Genomic DNA, 19,323 nt, shown 5'->3' with positions numbered 1-19,323 from the left:
TGTGGGAGGAAACCGGAGCACCCGGAGAAAACCCACGCAAGCACGGGGAGAATGCGCAAACTCCCACAGACACCGGCCCAAATCCATGTGTCTGCGTAGCAAACAGTGATAGTCACTGAGCTGTCGTCTTGCCCAGTATCTGGTCCAGTTTAAGCACACACTAACGCCATGAAGCACTAGGCCAATCTCGAACATTCAAGAGCAGCCCAAGTACGACCCATCGCGTGTATGCCCCTCGTTGGACAACAAGGCGGACCGACTTAAATCCTGTGAAGTAAAAGAAAAAAAAGTTATTAACATCCCATATCCTTTTCCATTACCAGGGTCGTCCCACTGTTTATGAACTTTATTTAAAACAATCTCCTATATCCTCCCATCTCCAACCCACTCATGTGCCTGTCTAAGTTACTCTTAAACAACTCCAGCGTGCCTGCCTCCACCACCTTACTTGGCAGAGCATTCCATACCCCCACTACCCTCTGTGTGAAAAACCTCCCTCTAATATCCGTGTTATACCTCTCCCCCCTCACCTTACAGGGTGGAAGAGTGGAGGCAGGGTGGAGGAGGTTGAAGAAGGGTGAAAGAAGGTGGGAGAGGGAGAAAGAGGATGAAAAAGTGTGAAAGATGGTGGGGAAGTGTGAAGGAGGGTGAAAGAGGGTGATAAAGGGTAGGGGAGGATGATGGAAGGTGAAAGAAGCTGAAAGAGTGTAAAAGAGGGTGGGGAGGGTGGGGGATGGTAACAGAGGATGGAGGAGGGTGAAAGAGAGTGAAAGAGGATAAGAAAGGGTAGGGAAGGTGAAAAAGGGTAAAAGAGGGTGGGGGAGGGTCAAAGAGAGTGGGGGAGGGTGAAAAAGGATGGGGAGGGTGGGGGAGCATGAAACAGGGTGAAAGAGGTTGAAAGAGGGTGGAAGAGGAGGAAAGAGAGTGGAGGAGGGTGAAAAAGTACGAAAGAGGGTGAGAGAGGGTGAAAGAGGATGAAAGAGTTTGGGGGAGGGTGAGAGAGGGTGAAAGAGGGTGGAGGAAGATGAAAGAGGGTAAAAGAGGTTGAAAAAGGGTGGGGTAGTGGGTGAGGATGGGGTAGGGTGGGAGTGGATGAAAGCAGGTGAAAGGAGGTAGAGGGTGGAAGAGGATGAAATAATAGTAGGAGGGGTTATTATTTAAAAGGTGAAAATCTGCAGCATGCTACGGTGCAGAGGGACCTGGGGGTCCTTGTGCATGAATCACAAAAACCCAGTCTGCAGGTGCAGCAGGTGATCAAGAAGGCAAATGGGATGCTGGCCTTTATAGCGAGGGGGATAGAATATAAAAGTAGGAGGTCTTGCTGCAACTGTACAGGGCACTGGTGAGGCCGCAGCTGGAGTACTGTGTGCAGTTTTGGTCGCTGCACTTGCGCAAGGATATTTTGGCCTTGGAGGGAGTGCAGAGGAGGGTGATAACGGAGATGAGGGGGTTGGACTATGAAGAGAGACTAAATAGACTGGGTCTGTACTCGTTGGAGTTTAGAAGGATGAGGGGGGATCTTATAGAACATAGAACATTACAGTGCAGAACAGGCCCTTCGGCCCACGATGTTGCGCCGACCAGTTAAAAAAAACAATAACAATGACCCACTAACCTAAACCAATCCCTTTTCGTCCATAAACCTGTCCACAGACCTCTTAAACGCCCCCAAACTAGGCGTATTTACAACTGCAGCAGGCAGGGCATTCCAATCCCTCACCACCCTCTGGGTAAAGAACCTACCCCTGACATCTGTCCTATAACTACCCCCCCTTAGTTTAAAGCCATGCCCCCTCGTGCTAGATTTTTCCATCAGAGGAAAAAGGCTATCACTATCCACCCCAAAAACAACCCCAAATCCCTCAGCCTCTCCTCATAGGATCTCCCCTCCATACCAGGCAACATCCTGGTAAACCTCCTCTGCACCCTCTCCAAAGCCTCCACATCCTTCCTGTAATGTGGGGACCAGAACTGCACACAATACTCCAAGTGCGGCCGCACCAGAGTTGTGTACAGTTGCAACATAACGCTACGACTCCTAAATTCAATCCCCCTACCAATAAACGCCAAGACACTGTATGCCTTCTTAACAACCTTATCTACTTGATTGGTGTATCTCTCTTTTACAGATCAAGTGATGGGTTGAATTTTGGACGCTGTAGATTTCCCTCAGCTGATTATGAAGATCTCTGAGTGACACAAACACAATATCTGCTCTCGGTGACTGTAACAGTCAAATTGTCTCTGTTTATCATTCTGAATCTGGAACTGAGACAATCGTGGACAGGATTGCAGTTTTCAGTGTGAAATGTATACGGTGATTTTTGTTGTAATGTAATTGTAGTTAATAGTTTTCTTGGAGTTTAAGTTTCATGTATAAATAAAGAACTTTTCTTGTTCCTTATTTACAATTGTTCATTTCCCGTGACGTTGAGCTGTTTTTTTCTCTTTCCGGTCTCTGTTACAGTTGTACAGATACCGGGCAGCTCAGATCACATGGGTTCTGATCGCAGTGTGAAGCTGAAAAGGATATATGTACTTTTGTTAACTTTAAAATCAATTTCCCTGTAAAATACTCTGAATTTTTAAATATACATTGAATGCAAAACTAGACCTGACTTTGCCTAATTCTGTCTCTCTTTTTGTATTTCTTGATTAGTGTATTTATGTGTGTGTCTCTCTATCTATATCTTTATGTGGTTTTGTACATCTCTCTGCCTCTATTTATCTGTATCTCTCTCTGTCTGTATATCTCTGTTTATCTGTGTGTCTCTCTCTGTCTCTGTATTTCTCTCTATTTGTGTCTCTCTCTGTCTCTCTGTATATATCTCTCTGTGTATCTGTGTGTCTCTCCCTCTGTCTCTGTATTTCTCTCTATTTGTGTCTCTCTCTGTCTCTCTGTATATATCTCTCTGTTTATCTGTGTGCCTCTCTCTGTCTCTGTATTTCTCACTATTTGTGTCTTTCCCTGTGTCTCTGTATATATCTCTCTGTTTATCTGTGTGTGTCTCTCTCTCTGTCTCTGTATTTCTCTCTATTTGTGTCTCTCTCTGTCTCTCAGTATATCACTGTTTATCTGTGTGTCTCTCTCTGTCTCTGTATTTCTCTCTATTTGTGTCTCTCTCTGTCTCTCTGTATATATCTCTCTGTGTATCTGTGTGTCTCTCCCTCTGTCTCTGTATTTCTCTCTATTTGTGTCTCTCTCTGTCTCTCTGTATATATCTCTGTTTATCTGTGTGCCTCTCTCTGTCTCTGTATTTCTCACTATTTGTGTCTCTCCCTGTGTCTCTGTATATATCTCTCTGTTTATCTGTGTGTGTCTCTCTCTGTCTCTGTATTTCTCTCTATTTGTGTCTCTCTCTGTATCTCTGTGTATCTTTCTCTGTGTTTCTCTCTCTGTCTCTGTGTCTATACCTCTCTGGTATCTGTGTGTGTTTGTGTCTTTGCATTTCTCTATATCTGTCTCTGTCTCGATGCTAAGGGCCTAGTATTTTAGGCTCTGTGCTGAAACCACAATCTCTCTGATTCTGAGGGAAGATCAACATTGAAGGTGTGAGGCCTCATCACTCTCTGTCTGGTTTTGTAATCTTTACATTTTTAAACCCTGTCTCTTAAAAGTCTGTTATAAGTCCTCCATTTTCAAATCTTTACCCTGCTTCTGCTGTGTCTCAGACTCCACCTGGTCTGCACATCTTTGGACTGTGGAAGGAAACCAGGAAGAAACCCACGCAGACATGGGGAGAATGTGCAAACTCCATTCCCAAGCCGAGAATTGAACCCGGGTCCCTGGTGCTGTGAGGCGGCAATGCTAACCATCGTGTCCCCGTGCTGTCCTATCCCATGTACTGGGATGCAGTGAAAGGTTTGGTTTCTTGCACACTGCACAGACAAAAGGCCAATCAACCTAACCCGCACTTCTTTGTACTGTGGGAGGAAACGAGAATTTCTTTAATCTGTCCTTAAAGAATTATTGACTAATCTTTAAACGTCCACATGAACCCTGACAGAACAAGGCCAACATGGGGGAATCTAGTATCAGGTTTGAACATGGATTCATTAGTGTCAGAAGTAGAGTTATATTAACACTGCAATGAAGTTACTGTGAAAAGAACATAAGAAATAGGAGCAGGAGTAGGCCATCCAGCCCCTCGAGCCTGCCCCGCCATTCAATAAGATCATGGCTGATCTGTTGTGGCTCAGTTCCACTTTCCCGCCCTCTCCCCATAACCCTTAATCCCCTCTCTTATCAAGAACCCATCAACCCGCTTCTTAAAAATATTTAGCGAGGCAGCCTCCACCACTTCAACGGGCAGAGAATTCCAGAGATTCACCACCCTTTGAGTGAAGAAGTTCATAGAACATAGAACATAGAACATTACAGCGCAGAACAGGCCCTTCGGCCCACGATGTTGCGCCGACCAGTTACAAAAACAATGACCCACTAGCCTATACCAATCCCTTTTCGTCCATAAACCTATCCAGAGATCTCTTAAACGCCCCCAAACTAGACGCATTTACAACTGCAGCAGGCAGGGCATTCCAATCCCTCACCACCCGCTGGGTAAAGAACCTACCCCTGACATCCGTCCTGTAGCTACCCCCCCTTAATTTAAAGCCATGCCCCCTCGTGCTAGCTTTCTCCATCCGAGGAAAAAGGCTATCACTATCCACCCTATCTAAACCTCTAATCATCTTATATGTTTCAATAAGATCCCCTCTTAGCCGCCTTCTTTCCAACGAAAACAACCCTAGATCCCTCAGTCTCTCCTCATAGGACCTCCCCACCATACCAGGCAACATCCTAGTAAACCTCCTCTGCACCCTCTCCAACGCCTCCACATCCTTCTTGTAATGCGGGGACCAGAACTGCACACAGTACTCCAAGTGCGGCCGCACTAGAGTAGTGTACAGTTGCAACATTACACTGCGACTCCTAAATTCAATCCCCCTACCAATAAACGCCAAGACACCGTACGCCTTCTTGACAACCTTATCTACTTGATTCCCAACTTTCAGGGATCTATGTACACACACACCTAGATCCCTCTGTTCATCCACACTATTCAAAGTCCTCCCGTTAGCCCTATACTCGACACATCTGTTGCTCCTACCAAAGTGAATTACCTCACACTTCTCCGCATTAAATTCCATCCGCCACCTCTCGGCCCAGCTCTGCAACCTATCTAAGTCTCCCTGCAGACTATGACACCCTTCCTCACAATCTACCACACCTCCAACTTTGGTGTCATCAGCAAATTTACTAATCCACCCAACTATACCCTCATCCAGATCATTAATAAAAATTACAAACAACAGTGGCCCCAAAACAGATCCCTGAGGCACACCACTCGTAACTGCACTCCATGATGAATATTTACCATCCACCACCACCCTCTGTCTCCTATCTGATAGCCAATTCCTGATCCAACTTCCTAGATTACCCACAATCCCATACATCTGCATTTTCTGCAGAAGCCTACCATGGTGAACCTTATCGAACGCCTTACTAAAATCCATGTATACCACGTCAACTGCCTTACCCCCATCCACCTCTTTGGTCACCTTCTCAAAAAACTCAATAAGGTTAGTAAGGCATGACCTACCTGCTACAAAACCATGCTGACTATTTCTAATCAATTCATTACACTCCAAATAACTATAAATCCTATCCCTAATAATTTTTTCTAAAACCTTGCCCACAACAGAAGTAAGACTCACCGGTCTATAATTCCCGGCAAAGTCTCTGTTCCCCTTCTTAAACAATGGGACAACATTCGCTATCCTCCAATCCTCCGGGACTACACCAGAGACCAATGACGACCTGAAGATCTGAGCCAGAGGCTCTGCAATCACCTCTCTAGCCTCCCAGAGAATCCTAGGGTAGATCCCATCCGGACCAGGGGACTTATCTATTTTCAGCCCCTCAAGAATTTCCAGCACATCCTCTTTATCAACCGTAATACTGTCTATTTTACACCCCTGCAACCCAATGTCCTCCTCAGCTATATTCATGTCCCCCTGCGTGAACACCGAAGAGAAATATTGGTTCAATACTTCTCCAATCTCCTCCGGTTCCACACACAACTTCCCCCTGCTGTCTGTAACTGGCCCTAATCTTGCCCTGACCAACCTTCTGTTCTTGACATACTTATAGAACGCCTTAGGATTCTCCTTAATCCTATCAGCCAAAGTCTTCTCATGTCCTCTTTTAGCCCTTCTCATGTCCTCTTTTAGCCCTTCTCAACTCACTCTTCAACTCCCTCCTAGCCAATCTAAAGCTTTCTAGTGCACTATCTGAGCCCTCCAATCTCATCCGAACATAAGCCTCCTTTTTCTTTTTAACCATCGACTCAACTCTTTTAGTGCACCACGGTTCCCTAGATCTACCAAATCCACCATGCCTGACAGGGACATACCTATCAAGGACTCGCAGTAGCTGCTCCTTGAAAAAACTCCACATTTCAGACGTTCCCAGTCCCTGTAATCCCCTAATCCAATCCATGCTTCCTAATTCACTCCTGATAGCCTCATAATCGCCCTTACCCCAGCTAAAATTGCTGACCCGAGGTTCATGCCTATCTCTTCCCATCACTAAGGTGAACGTAACCGAATTGTGGTCACTATCACCAAAATGCACACCAACTTCCAAGACTAGCACCTGGTCTGGCTCATTTCCCAGCACCAAATCCAATATAGCCTCACCTCTAGTTGGCCTGTCTACATACTGAGACAAAAAACCTTCCTGCACGCTTTGTACAAACACTGACCCCTCTAGCGAGCTAGAACTATAGCAACTCCAATCAATATTCGTAAAGTTAAAGTCCCCCATAACAATTACCCTATTACTTTCACTCCTAACCAGGATTGTCTCCGCAATCCTTTCCTCAACCTCTCTAGAACTTTTAGGAGGTCTATAAAAGACTCCCAACAGGGTGACCTCTCCTCTCCTATTTCTAATCTCCGCCCATACTACCTCAACTGACAAGTCCTCATCAAACTTTCTCTCCGACACTGTGATACAGTCCTTGACTAGCAATGCTACCCCACCCCCCCTTCTACCTTCTTCTCTACTCCGACTAAAGCATTTGTACCTCGGAACCTGCAACATCCATTCCTGACCCTGCTCTATCCATGTCTCAGAAATGGCCACAACATCAAAGTCCCAGGTACTGATCCACGCTGCAAGTTCATCCACTTTATTGCGAATACTCCTCGCATTAAAGTACACGCATTTCAAACCCTGCTCCGCCCCACCCCCACTATGCCGTGCCTTGCATTCCCCAACTATGCCCCCCTCACTTTCACCCCCTTTCCTCACTATCCCTCCCCCCCTCCGAATCAGTTTAAACCTCCCTGCATCGCTTTTGCAAATTTACCCCCCAGGATATTGATTCCCCTCTGGTTCAGGTGTAGACCATCCCTCTTATAGAGGTCCCACCTTCCCCAGAATGAGCCCCAATTGCTCAAGTACCTGAACCCCTCCCTCCTGCACCATCCCCTCAGCCACGAGTTCAAACTTTCCCTCTCCCTATTCCTCTCTAAACTATCCCGTGGCACAGGCAAGAGTCCAGATATAACTACTCTTTCTGACTTCGCCTTTAGTTTCCACCCCAACTCCATAAATCTTTGCTTAATATCCCCTTCCCTTAATCTCCCTATGTCATGTGTCCCCACATGAACTATAACTTGGGGTTGATCTCCCTCTCCCCTAAGAGTCCTGAATACTCTGTCCGATACATCTTGGACCCCAGCCCCTGGTAGGCAACACACCAGCCCAGAGTCCCTACCCTTACCTCCAACTCTCCTATCCGTCCCCATAACTGTGGAGTCCCCAATCACGAGGCCCAATCTCTTACCCCTAACCACCTGAGGCTTGCCAATAGGCTCACCCCCAGAGACCTGCTCCCTTTGGCTATCCCCAGTTGATTTCTCCTCAACTGTAGCCTCCAGGACCGAGAACCTATTTTGGAGGGGAACAGCCCCAGGGGATTGTCCCCCCAACTGCTTTTTGCCCCTCTTCCTGGCAGTGACCCAAGACTTATTCCTAGGAGTGACTATCTCCTTATAACTCCTTTCTATGTCCGCCTCCACTTCCCGAATTATACGGAGCTCCTCTAATTCCCCTTCCAGCTCCTTTACACGCTCCTCCAGAAACTGTAATCTAACACACTTCCCACAAGTAAAATCACCTGAAACACTGTGGGAGTCCCTCACTACATACATCCCACAGGAGATGCAGCTTACAGCCTGAACTGCCATCCCTGAATCAATTACCAGCAGAAAAGTAAAAATATAAAAAAAAATAAAAAAAAACTTCCCTCACACTTATAATTAGGTTAGAGGAGGTGAAAGGGTGGGATTCTCTACCAGTGTAGAGAATCGGGAATCCTCTCTGCACTAATTTATAGTGTTAGGGGCACGAGAAAAAAAAAACTACAACTACCGGTAAGCGTCCTAGTGACGACTTCCGGTTTCTAACTAATTTAAAAAAAAAACCGCCGAAACTCGCGACTTAACACTAAAAATAAAAAGTTAAACGGAATAAACAGAAAAATATACCTTATTTTTGCCTCCTCGCACGCCCAAAAATCGCTGCCTCTCGACTCAGCTCCACAGGAACAATGAGGCCGAGACACGGAGGTAGGTGTTTTTAAACCCGAAAAAAAAACTACAACTACCGGTAAGCGTCCTAGTGACGACTTCCGGTTTCTAACTAATTTAAAAAAAACCGCCGAAACTCGCGACTTAACACTAAAAATAAAAAGTTAAACGGAATAAACAGAAAAATATACCTTATTTTTGCCTCCTCAACTCCGTTCTAAACCGCCTCCCCTTTATCTTGAGGCTGTGCCCCCTAGTCCTACTGTCTTTTTTGAGCGGGAAGAGTCTCTCCACCTCTATCCTATCCATCCCATTCATCATCTTATACGTCTCAATGAGATCTCCCCTCATTCTTCTAAACTCTAACGAGTACAAGCCTAGTTTATTCAGCCTCTCCTCATAGCTCAATCCCCTCAACTCCGGTATCAGCCTAGTAAACCTCCTCTGCACTCCCTCCAGGGCCAAAATATCCTTGCGCAGGTGCGGCGCCCAAAACTGCACACAGTACTCCAGCTGCGGCCTCACCAATGCCCTATACAGCTGCAGCAAGACCTCCCTACTTTTATAAAAGCCTGTAGTCACCAAGCTCTGGGACCTGATTGGGTTACACTGAGGGAGAATTTAGCACGGCTGATCCACCTTTCAAACTGTGAGAGTAAACCGGAGGAAACCCACGCAGACACGGGGAGAATGTGCGAGCTTCACACAGACAGCGACCCCAGCACTGTCTCAGAGTAAGGGGAGGGGGTAGGATGTTTAGGACTGAGATGAGGAGGAATTTCTTCCCTCAGAGTCATAGAGTCACACAGTGAAGAACAGGCCCTTTGGCCCATCGACTCTGCACCAACAGGAACTCCCACTAAAGCTGTGCTAGCCCAGTTTTCCATCTCTTGTCCCGTATCTGGGAATGTCGGGATGTTTTGAGCGCTCATCCAAATGTTTTTGAAAGATTGGAAGGTTTCCAGCCTCCATTCCCTTCCCAGGCAGCGTGTCCCCGATTCTCCCCACCCTCTGAGTGAACGTTCCTCACAACTCCCCTCCGACTCGCTCCGACTAAAACCCTGTCCCCTCGTGACTGACCCCCCCCCTCAACCCCGGGGAACGACTGCTCCCTCTTCACTCTGTCCCCATAATCTTCTCCCCCTCCATCCTGTCCCCCCTCAGCCTTCTCTGCCCCAGTGAAAACAGTCTAAGCCTATCCGGTCTGTCCTTATCGCTCAGAGCCTCCACCCCAGGTAACGTCCTGTTGAATCTCCTCTGTACCCCCTCTAGTGCACTCACATCCTTCCTATAGTGAGGTGAGCAGAGCTGCACACAGTGTTCCAGCCTCCCCATCGCTCTGTATAACTCCAACCTGAACTCTTTACTCTTATTCTCTACACCATGACTGATAAAGGCAAGTGTTTCATCTGCCTTCTTTACCCCCGATTCACCTACTCTGCTGCCTTCAGGGATCTGGGAATCATTTCCCGAGATCCGTATGTTCCTCTGAGCTTCCCAGTGTCCCGCCACTCATTAAATACTCCCTCACCTTGTTACTTCTTCCAAATGGCATCAGCTCCCACTTATCAGGGTTAAATCCCATCTGCTCTGCCTATCTGACCCAACCCAGTTCTATCTCCCTGTAACCTCCAACCTTCTCCCCGATTAACCATCCCACCAATCTTGGTCTCATCTGGACACCTTGCTGATCATTGCCCCCAGATTATCCTCTAACATTGATATAGAACAATAATAAACCCCCCCAGCACTGAGCCTTGTGGGACCCCAGAACTGGACACAGGCCTCCAGTCACTCAAACAGCTTTCTACCACCCACCCTCAGTGTCCAAACCCTAAACCAGTTTCCAATCCATCTCCCCAACTTTCCCAGAATTCCGGGATGGGAAATCTTTGGAATTCTCTATCCCGGAGGGCTGTGGAGGCTCCGTCATCGTTCACAGATTGAGATACCAGAGGAAACCACATCCCTGTGTTCAGATTCCTGATACAAAGCCCAGATTGTAATAACTGAGAGAGGTTTAGGGCAGAGATTACTGATACAAGGCCCAGATTGTAATAACTGAGAGAGGTTTAGGGCAGAGATTACTGATACAAGGCCCAGATTGTAATAACTGAGAGAGGTTTAGGGCAGAGATTACTGATACAAGGCCCAGATTGTAATAACTGAGAGAGGTTTAGGGCAAAGATTACTGATACAAGGCCCAGATTGTAATAACTGAGAGAGGTTTAGGGCAAAGATTGCTGATACAAGGCCCAGATTGTAATAACTGAGAGAGGTTGAGGACAGAGATTACTGATACAAGGCCCAGATTGTATTAACTGAGAGAGGTTTAGGGCAGAGATTACTGATACAAGGCCCAGATTGTAATAACTGAGAGAGATTTACGGCAGAGGTTACTGATACAAGGCACAGATTGTCATAACTGAGTGAGGTTTAGGGCAAAGATTACTGATACAAACCCCAGGTTGTAATAATGGGAAAGGTTTAGGACAGAGGTTACTGATACAAGGCCAAGATTGTAATAACTGAGAGGTTAGGATAGAGATTACTGATACAAGGCCCAGATTGTCATAACTGAGAGAGGTTTACAACAAAGATTACTGATACAAGGCCCAGATTGTCATAACCAAGAAAGTTTTATGGCAGTATTTCCTGATACAAGGCCCAGATTGTAATAATGGGAAAGGTTTAGGGCAGAGGTTACTGATACAAGACCCAGATTGTAATAACAGAGTGTCTATTAATTGTAGTTAATAGTTTTCTTATAGTTTAAATTTCATGTATAAATAAAGAACTTTTCTTGTTCCTTATTCACAATTGTTCATTTCCCGTGATGTTGAGCTCCTGTTGCTTCTCTTTGTGGTCTCTGTTACAGTTGTACAGATACCGGGCAGCTCAGATCGCATGGGTTCTGATCTCAGTGTGAACTCAAAGATCAGATTCACTTTTGTTAACTTTAAAATCAATTTTCCTGTGAAATATTCTCTGAATTTTTAAATAAACATTGAATGCAAAATTAACTAATTCTGACTTTGTCTAACTCCATCTCTCTTTCTCTATATCTCTGTTAGTATGAATTTGTGTGCGTGTCTCTCTAAATATCTCTCTACATATCTGTGTGTCTCTGCCTCTGTATTTCTCTGTATCTGTTTCTCTTTGTTTCCTTGTCTGTATCTGTGTATCTCTGTGTCTCTGTATTTCTCTGTATCTGTGTCTCTTTCTGTTTCCTTGTCTGTATCTGTGTATCTCTGTGTCTCTGTATTTCTCTGTATCTGTGTCTCTTTCTGTCTCCTTGCCTGTATCTATGTGTCTCTCTGTGTCTCTGTATTTCTCTGTATCTGTGTCTCTTTCTGTCTCTTTGTCTGTATCTGTGTATCTCTCTGTCTCTGTATTTCTCTGTATCTGTGTCTCTTTCTGTTTCCTTGTCTGTATCTGTGTGTCTCTCTGTCTCTGTATTTCTCCGTATCTATGACTCTCTATCTCTATGTATCTGTGTCTCTCTGTCTCTATCGCTCTGCCTCTCTATCTCTCTATTTCTCTGTATCCATATCTGTCTGTCTCTATCCCCTCTGTGTATCTGTGTCTCTCTTGGTTTCTATCTCTGTGTGTCTCTTATCTCTGTGTTTCTCTGTGTCTCTGTCTCTCAGTGTTTTTCTCTCTCTGTGTCTCTTGTCTCTGTGTTTCTCTGTGTCTCTGTCTCTCAGTGTTTTTCTCTGTGTTTTCTCTCTGTGTGTCTGTGTGTTTCTTGTCTCTGTGTTTCTCTGTGTCTCTGTCTCTCTGTGTTTTCTCTGTGTGTCTGTGTGTTTCTTGTCTCTGTGTTTCTCTGTCTCTGTGTTTTTCTCTCTGTGTGTCTCTGTGTTTCTCTGTGTCTCTGTCTCTCTGTGTTTTTCTCTGTGTGTCTGTGTGTTTTTTGTCTCTGTCTGTCTCTCTGTGCTTTTCTCCCTGTGTGTCTGTGTGTCTCTGTGTTTCTCTGTGTCTCTGTCTCTCTGTGTTTTTCTCTGTGTGTCTCTTGTCTCTGTGTTTCTCTGTGTCTCTGTCTCTCTGTGTTTTCTCTCTGTGTGTCTGTGTGTTTCTTGTCTCTGTGTTTCTCTGTCTCTCTGTGTTTTTCTCTCTGTGTGTCTCTGTGTTTCTCTGTGTCTCTGTCTCTCTGTGTTTTTCTCTGTGTGTCTGTGTGTTTTTTGTCTCTGTGTCTCTGTCTCTCTGTGCTTTTCTCCCTGTGTGTCTGTGTGTCTCTGTGTTTCTCTGTGTTTCTCTGTGTCTCTGTCTCTCTGTGTTTTTCTCTCTGTGTGTCTCTTGTCTCTGTGTTTCTCTGTGTCTCTGTCTCTCTGTGTGTCTGTGTGTTTTGATGCTAAGGGCCTAGTATTTTCAGCTCTGAGCTGAACCCACAATCTCTGGAGCGAAGATCGCTGTATTGAAGGCAGGAGGCCCAATCACTCTCTGTCTGGTTTAGTTTTGTAATGTTTAAGTTTTTAAACGTCTGTTACCCTTGTTGGGGATCTCATTGCAGTTTGAGAAAAGCAAACACTGATCCCACACTAACCCCCCCCCCAACCCCCAACACAGGACTGAGCAGAGAGTGTGAAATGGAACTGCTGTCAGACTGGGTTATTAAACTGACAGAAGGGATTTGAAAAATCTCTCAATGTTTCCCTGATTAAAAACTCTAATGTCCCTCATCATAAATATCTGATCATTGGTGTATCTCTCTTTTACAGATCAAGTGATGGGTTGAATTTTGGACGCTGTAGATTTCCCTCAGCTGATTATGAAGATCTGAGTGACACAAACACAATATCTGCTCTCGGTGACTGTAACAGTCAAATTGTCTCTGTTTGTCATTCTGAATCTGGAACTGAGACAATCGTGGACAGGATTGCAGTTTTCAGTGTGAAATGTATAAGGGGATTTTTGTTGTAATGTAATTGTAGTTAATAGTTTTCTTGGAGTTTAAGTTTCATGTATAAATAAAGAACTTTTCTTGTACCTTATTCACAATTGTTCATTTCCCGTGATGTTGAGCTCTGTTTTTTCTCTTTCTGGTCTCTGTTACAGTTGTACAGATACCGGGCAGCTCAGATCGCATGGGTTCTGATCTCAGTGTGAAGCTGAAAAGGACAGATGTACTTTTGTTAACTTTAAAATCAATTTTCCTGTAAAATACTCTCTGAATTTTTAAATAAACATTGAATGCAAAGCTAGATCTGACTTTGCCTAATTCCATCTCTCTTTTTGAATTTCTCGATTCGTGTATTTATGTGTGTGTCTCTCTATTTCATCTTTCTTACTTGTACATCTCTCTGTCTCTATCTGTATCTGTCTCTCTCTCTCTCTCCCCCGCTCTCTGTCTCTCTGTATATATCTCTCTATCTGTGTGTTTCTCTCTCTGTCTCTGTATTGCTATATGTGTCTGTCTCTGTCTCTCTGTATATATCTCTCTGTGTATCTGTGTGTCTCTCTCTGTCTCTCTGTATTTCATACAGATGGAGGCAGGGTGATCTCTGGGTGTATTGAGACGGCATCACCAGCAGATGGAGGCAGGGTGGGCTCTGGGTGCATTGAGACGGCATCACCAGCAGATGGAGGCAGGGTGATCTCTGGGTGCATTGAGACAGCATCACCAGCAGATGGAGGCAGGGTGGTCTCTGGGTGCATTGAGACGGCATCACCAGCAGATGGAGGCAGGGTGGGCTCTGGGCGCATTGAGACGGCATCACCAGCAGATGGAGGCAGGGTGATCTCTGGGTGCATTGACATGGCATCACCAGCAGATGGAGGCAGGGTGATCTCTGGGTGCATTGAGACGGCATCACCAGCAGATGGAGGCAGGGTGATCTCTGGGTGCATTGAGACGGCATCACCAGCAGATGGAGGCAGGGTGATCTCTGGGTGCATTGACATGGCATCACCAGCAGATGGAGGCAGGGTGATCTCTGGGTGCATTGAGACAGCATCACCAGCAGATGGAGGCAGGGTGATCTCTGGGTGCATTGAGACCTTTTGTGACCTTCATAATTGAATATTGTAAACAATCTTCTGATCGATAGATTCAAAAATGGCACATTCCATTTACAACAACACCTATTTGCACTTAGTATCTTTAACATAGTAAAGCATGCTATAGCTTACACTTTGACTCCATAGTTGAAACCTTACCACATTGTCAGGACGTTAATGGTTCAAACCTAACTCAAGAATTTGAACATGTAATCCAGCCAGTGTACACTCTCATTTTTGTCAACGTGCATGGCTTATTTACAGATTACAACCAATGTCCCGGACTGCTGTATCACCGTACCTGGGTGCGTCCAGCCCCACTAGCAGGACAGATCCATCAGAGTTGACGGTACATTGTTATGCACTCAGGAATGACCACGGGAGTCCTGAATATTGACTCCGGATCCCATTAAGTTTTGTGGTTTCATGTCAAACGTGGAGTAGGAAACCTCCTGCTGACTACCAGCTACCTGCTGAAGGCACTGACAAAATCTCAATAGTAGTACTGAAGACTTGCGGTCTGGAACTAACTGCTCCGAGATGAGCTGTTCTAGTATAGCTACAACGCTGGCACGAATGTCATACTTTGCCTGGGTATCTCTTGTCCATAAAAGGCAGGACAAATCCAATCTAGCCAACTATATTTCCATCAATTTGCTTTTCAGCAAGATGGTGGAAGGTGTCATTGACAACACTGCCAAATGGCACCTACTCAGCAATAATCAGCTCACTAATGTTCAGTTTCTGTTCAGCAAGGGCCACTTGACTCCAGACCATATTACAGCCTCGGTCTAAGCACGGGCAAAAGAACTGAACTCCAGAGGTGAGATGAGATGAGAGCCGGTGACATCAAAGTACCATTTGACCATGTGTTGCATCAAAGAGACTTCACAAAATCGAAGTGAATGGAAATCCATTCGTACTTTGTCAATGTCCCCAGGTGGCTTAAACAGCAGTTCTTAAAATAGCGAAATATTTACACGACTTCACCTTGCAAAATTACAAAACCATTAGAAAGGAATTACGCTGTCTGAAAGTAGCCCACCCAGAAAATTGATTTATTCAAGAGTGGTCTATCCCCTGAACTATTTGCTGATGACACCAAAGTTGGAGGTGTGGTAGATTGTGAGGAAGGGTGTCATAGTCTGCAGGGAGACTTAGATAGGTTGCAGAGCTGGGCCGAGAGGTGGCGGATGGAATTTAATGCGGAGAAGTGTGAGGTAATTCACTTTGGTAGGAGCAACAGATGTGTCGAGTATAGGGCTAACGGGAGGACTTTGAATAGTGTGGATGAACAGAGGGATCTAGGTGTGTGTGTACATAGATCCCTGAAAGTTGGGAATCAAGTAGATAAGGTTGTCAAGAAGGCGTACGGTGTCTTGGCGTTTATTGGTAGGGGGATTGAATTTAGGAGTCGCAGTGTAATGTTGCAACTGTACACTACTCTAGTGCGGCCGCACTTGGAGTACTGTGTGCAGTTCTGGTCCCCGCATTACAAGAAGGATGTGGAGGCGTTGGAGAGGGTGCAGAGGAGGTTTACTAGGATGTTGCCTGGTATGGTGGGGAGGTCCTATGAGGAGAGACTGAGGGATCTAGGGTTGTTTTCGTTGGGAAGAAGGCGGCTAAGAGGGGATCTTATTGAAACATATAAGATGATTAGGGGTTTAGATAGGGTGGATAGTGATAGCCTTTTTCCTCGGATGGAGAAAGCTAGCACGAGGGGGCATGACTTTAAATTAAGGGGGGGTAGCTACAGGACGGATGTCAGGGGTAGGTTCTTTACCCAGCGGGTGGTGAGGGATTGGAATGCCCTGCCTGCTGCAGTTGTAGATGCGTCTAGTTTGGGGGCGTTTAAGAGATCTCTGGATAGGTTTATGGACGAAAAGGGATTGGTATAGGCTAGTGGGTCATTGTTTTTGTAACTGGTCGGCGCAACATCGTGGGCCGAAGGGCCTGTTCTGCGCTGTAATGTTCTATGTTCTATGTTCTATGTTCTATGTTCTATTCACAGACATCCAGATACAATGGGCGGACTTCTCCGACCGCACCGGTTTAAAAACCTGAAATTCCCACCCGACCGTCAACGGGGTTTCACATTCGCTGCAACCCACCCGCTAAAATTCCATCAGCAGGCGGGATGGGACAACTCTGGCCAATGTGTTTGTCCAGGTGGGTGTGGACTGTGCTATTAAACTCAATCACTTTGGACAATGGACCCTGGCTGAGAAGAGGGCTTCACAGACCATTTAATTCAGTCATTATAAACAATGCACCTCGAATGAAGCTTCCTCAGCTTCTGTGACCATATTCAGTAATTGGGCAGTTAATCACATGATAGCAAACTAACTATTTCAATTAGAGAAGAAACTGCAGTATGGTTGGAATCAGATAGATAATGAGTGGGTAACAACGAGAAGATAATTTGAGGTCTCTCTTGCATTCTCTCCTGCTCTATCCATTCTGCAAATACGTGTCCTGCCTGTATCTGACTGGCCAGATCGGTAGTGTCTTCAAAGTAAAGCGCACAGTGGCCGGCTTCAGAGGAAACAGAGATTATCCCTTAGGAGCTTAAACCATCTTGGCTGAGAATTGAGAAAACTCCACCCGGTGGTCCTTTGTTGCTATGATTCTATGATAATATGTTTGTATAATCAAGAAAAACTATACTGGTTTTATCCACTTTATGATGCCTGGACATGAAAAACACCATATATTTATACATTTTTTCTTTCTCAAATGTCACCGATATTTATATCATGTTACTTGGGATTGTGAAAACCTGATTTCCAATCACTTGAATAAATTTACATCTAATTAAAGACCCCCAAAAAAACAAGATTTTCATACCTCACCAACGTAGGCACCCACGACATAGGTAGGAAAAGGGACGGGGATATAAAACAGAATTTCAGGGAGTTAGGGTGGAAGCTTAGAGCTAAAACAGAGTGGTTATCTCTGGTTTGTTACCTGTGCCTCGGGATAGCATGGAGAAGAATAGAGAGAGAACATTTGAACTCGTGGCTAAAGGGATGGTGCAGGAGGGAAGGGTTCAGATACTTGGACAATTGGGGCTCATTCTGGGGTAGGTGGGACCTCTACAAGAGGGATGGTCTGCACCTGAACCAGAGGGGAACTAATACCTTGGGGGGAAAATTTGCCAATGCTACTCAGGGGGGTTTAAACTGATTCAGAGGGGGGTGGGAACCTGAATTGTAGCTCCAGCGTACAGGAGGTTGAGAGTAGGAAGGTCACGGATAAGGTTTCTAGGTCACAGCAGTGTATCGGCAGGCGGGAGGGTGGTTTGAAGCGTGTATACTTTAATGCGAGGAGCATACGCAATAAAGGTGGATGAACTTGCAGCCTGAATTGGTGCCTGGGACTTTGACGTTGTGGCCATTTCAGAGACACGGATAGAGCAGGGACAGGAATGGTTGTTGCAGGTTCCGGGGTTCAGATGTTTCAGTCAGAGTAGAGAAGATGGTAGAAGAGGGGGAGGCGTAGCATTGTCGGTCAAGGACTGTATTACGGTGGCAGAAAGGACGTTTGATGTGGACCTGTCTACTGAGGTAGTAGAGGCTGAGATTTGAAACAGGAAAGGAGAGGTCACCCTGCTGGGAATTGCTTATAGGCCTCCAAAAAGTTCCAGAGATGTCGAGGAAAGGTTTCGTGACACAGTATGTAGATAGGCCAACAAGAGGTGAAGCTACATTGGATTCGGTACTGGGTAATGAACCAGACCAGGTGTTAGACTTGGAGGTAGGTGAGCACTTTGGTGATAGTGACCACAGTTCGGTTACGTTTACCTTAGTGATGGAAAGGGATAGGCGTATACCGAAGGGCAGAAGTTATAGCTGGGGGAAGGTAATTATGAGGCTATTAGGTGAGATTTAGGATACATAAGGTGGAGTAGGAAATTGCAGGGGCTGGGAACATCTGAAATGTGGAGCTTATTCAAGGAGCAGCTACTGCGAGTTCTCGGTAAATATGTACCTGTCAGGCAGGGAGGAAGCGGTCGAGCGAGGGAACCGTGGCGTACTAAGGAAGTCGAATCTCTGGTGAAGAGGAACAAGGAGGCTTATGGAAAGTTGAGACGTGGAGGCTCAGTTAGGACACTGGAGAGTTATAAATTAGCCGGGTTACCCACTTGCCTTCTTCCCGTTGCCCCGGTGTGACCACTTGCCGGTAGCTCCTGGCAATTACCTCCTCGTTCTCTCTAATGAGATGAAGGTCCTCGAGCTGCAGTTCCAGTTCCTTAACCTGGTCCCTTAGGGACTGCAGCTCCACACACCGAGCACAGATATGGATGTCTGGGAGACCAGAAGCTTCCAGGACCTCCCACATATTACATTGGTAACCACATACTTGCCTCACACCCATACTTGCCCTTTTTAGAAATACAGAGAAAAAAGTAATAGGAACTTATAAACTTACATTGCCACACCCTGTGAGCCAAAGCCCTTACAGATCACAAAAACCAACTTATCTGTTCTCACTCCAAGCCCCTCTCTCTCTTTTTTAGGTTAGAGGAGGTGGGAGGGTGGGATAATCTACGTGTGTAGAGTATCGGGATGCCTCACCAGACCAATTTATGGTAAGGAAAAAAAACTACCCAAGTCCCTTTGCAAACTGCTTCCTGTTTCTGCTATAAAATTTAAATAAAAACTAGGAAAGTTAGCTTTAACTCACCTTCAAGCTCTCCTCTTACAAATCGCTGCCTCTCTTCAG

The sequence above is a fragment of the Carcharhinus amblyrhynchos genome, chromosome 26, assembly GCF_965287045.1.
Source record: "Carcharhinus amblyrhynchos chromosome 26, sCarAmb.v2.hapA, whole genome shotgun sequence".
In the NCBI taxonomy this organism is placed as follows: Eukaryota; Metazoa; Chordata; class Chondrichthyes; order Carcharhiniformes; family Carcharhinidae; genus Carcharhinus; species Carcharhinus amblyrhynchos.
This window is presented reverse-complemented; position numbering follows the sequence as displayed.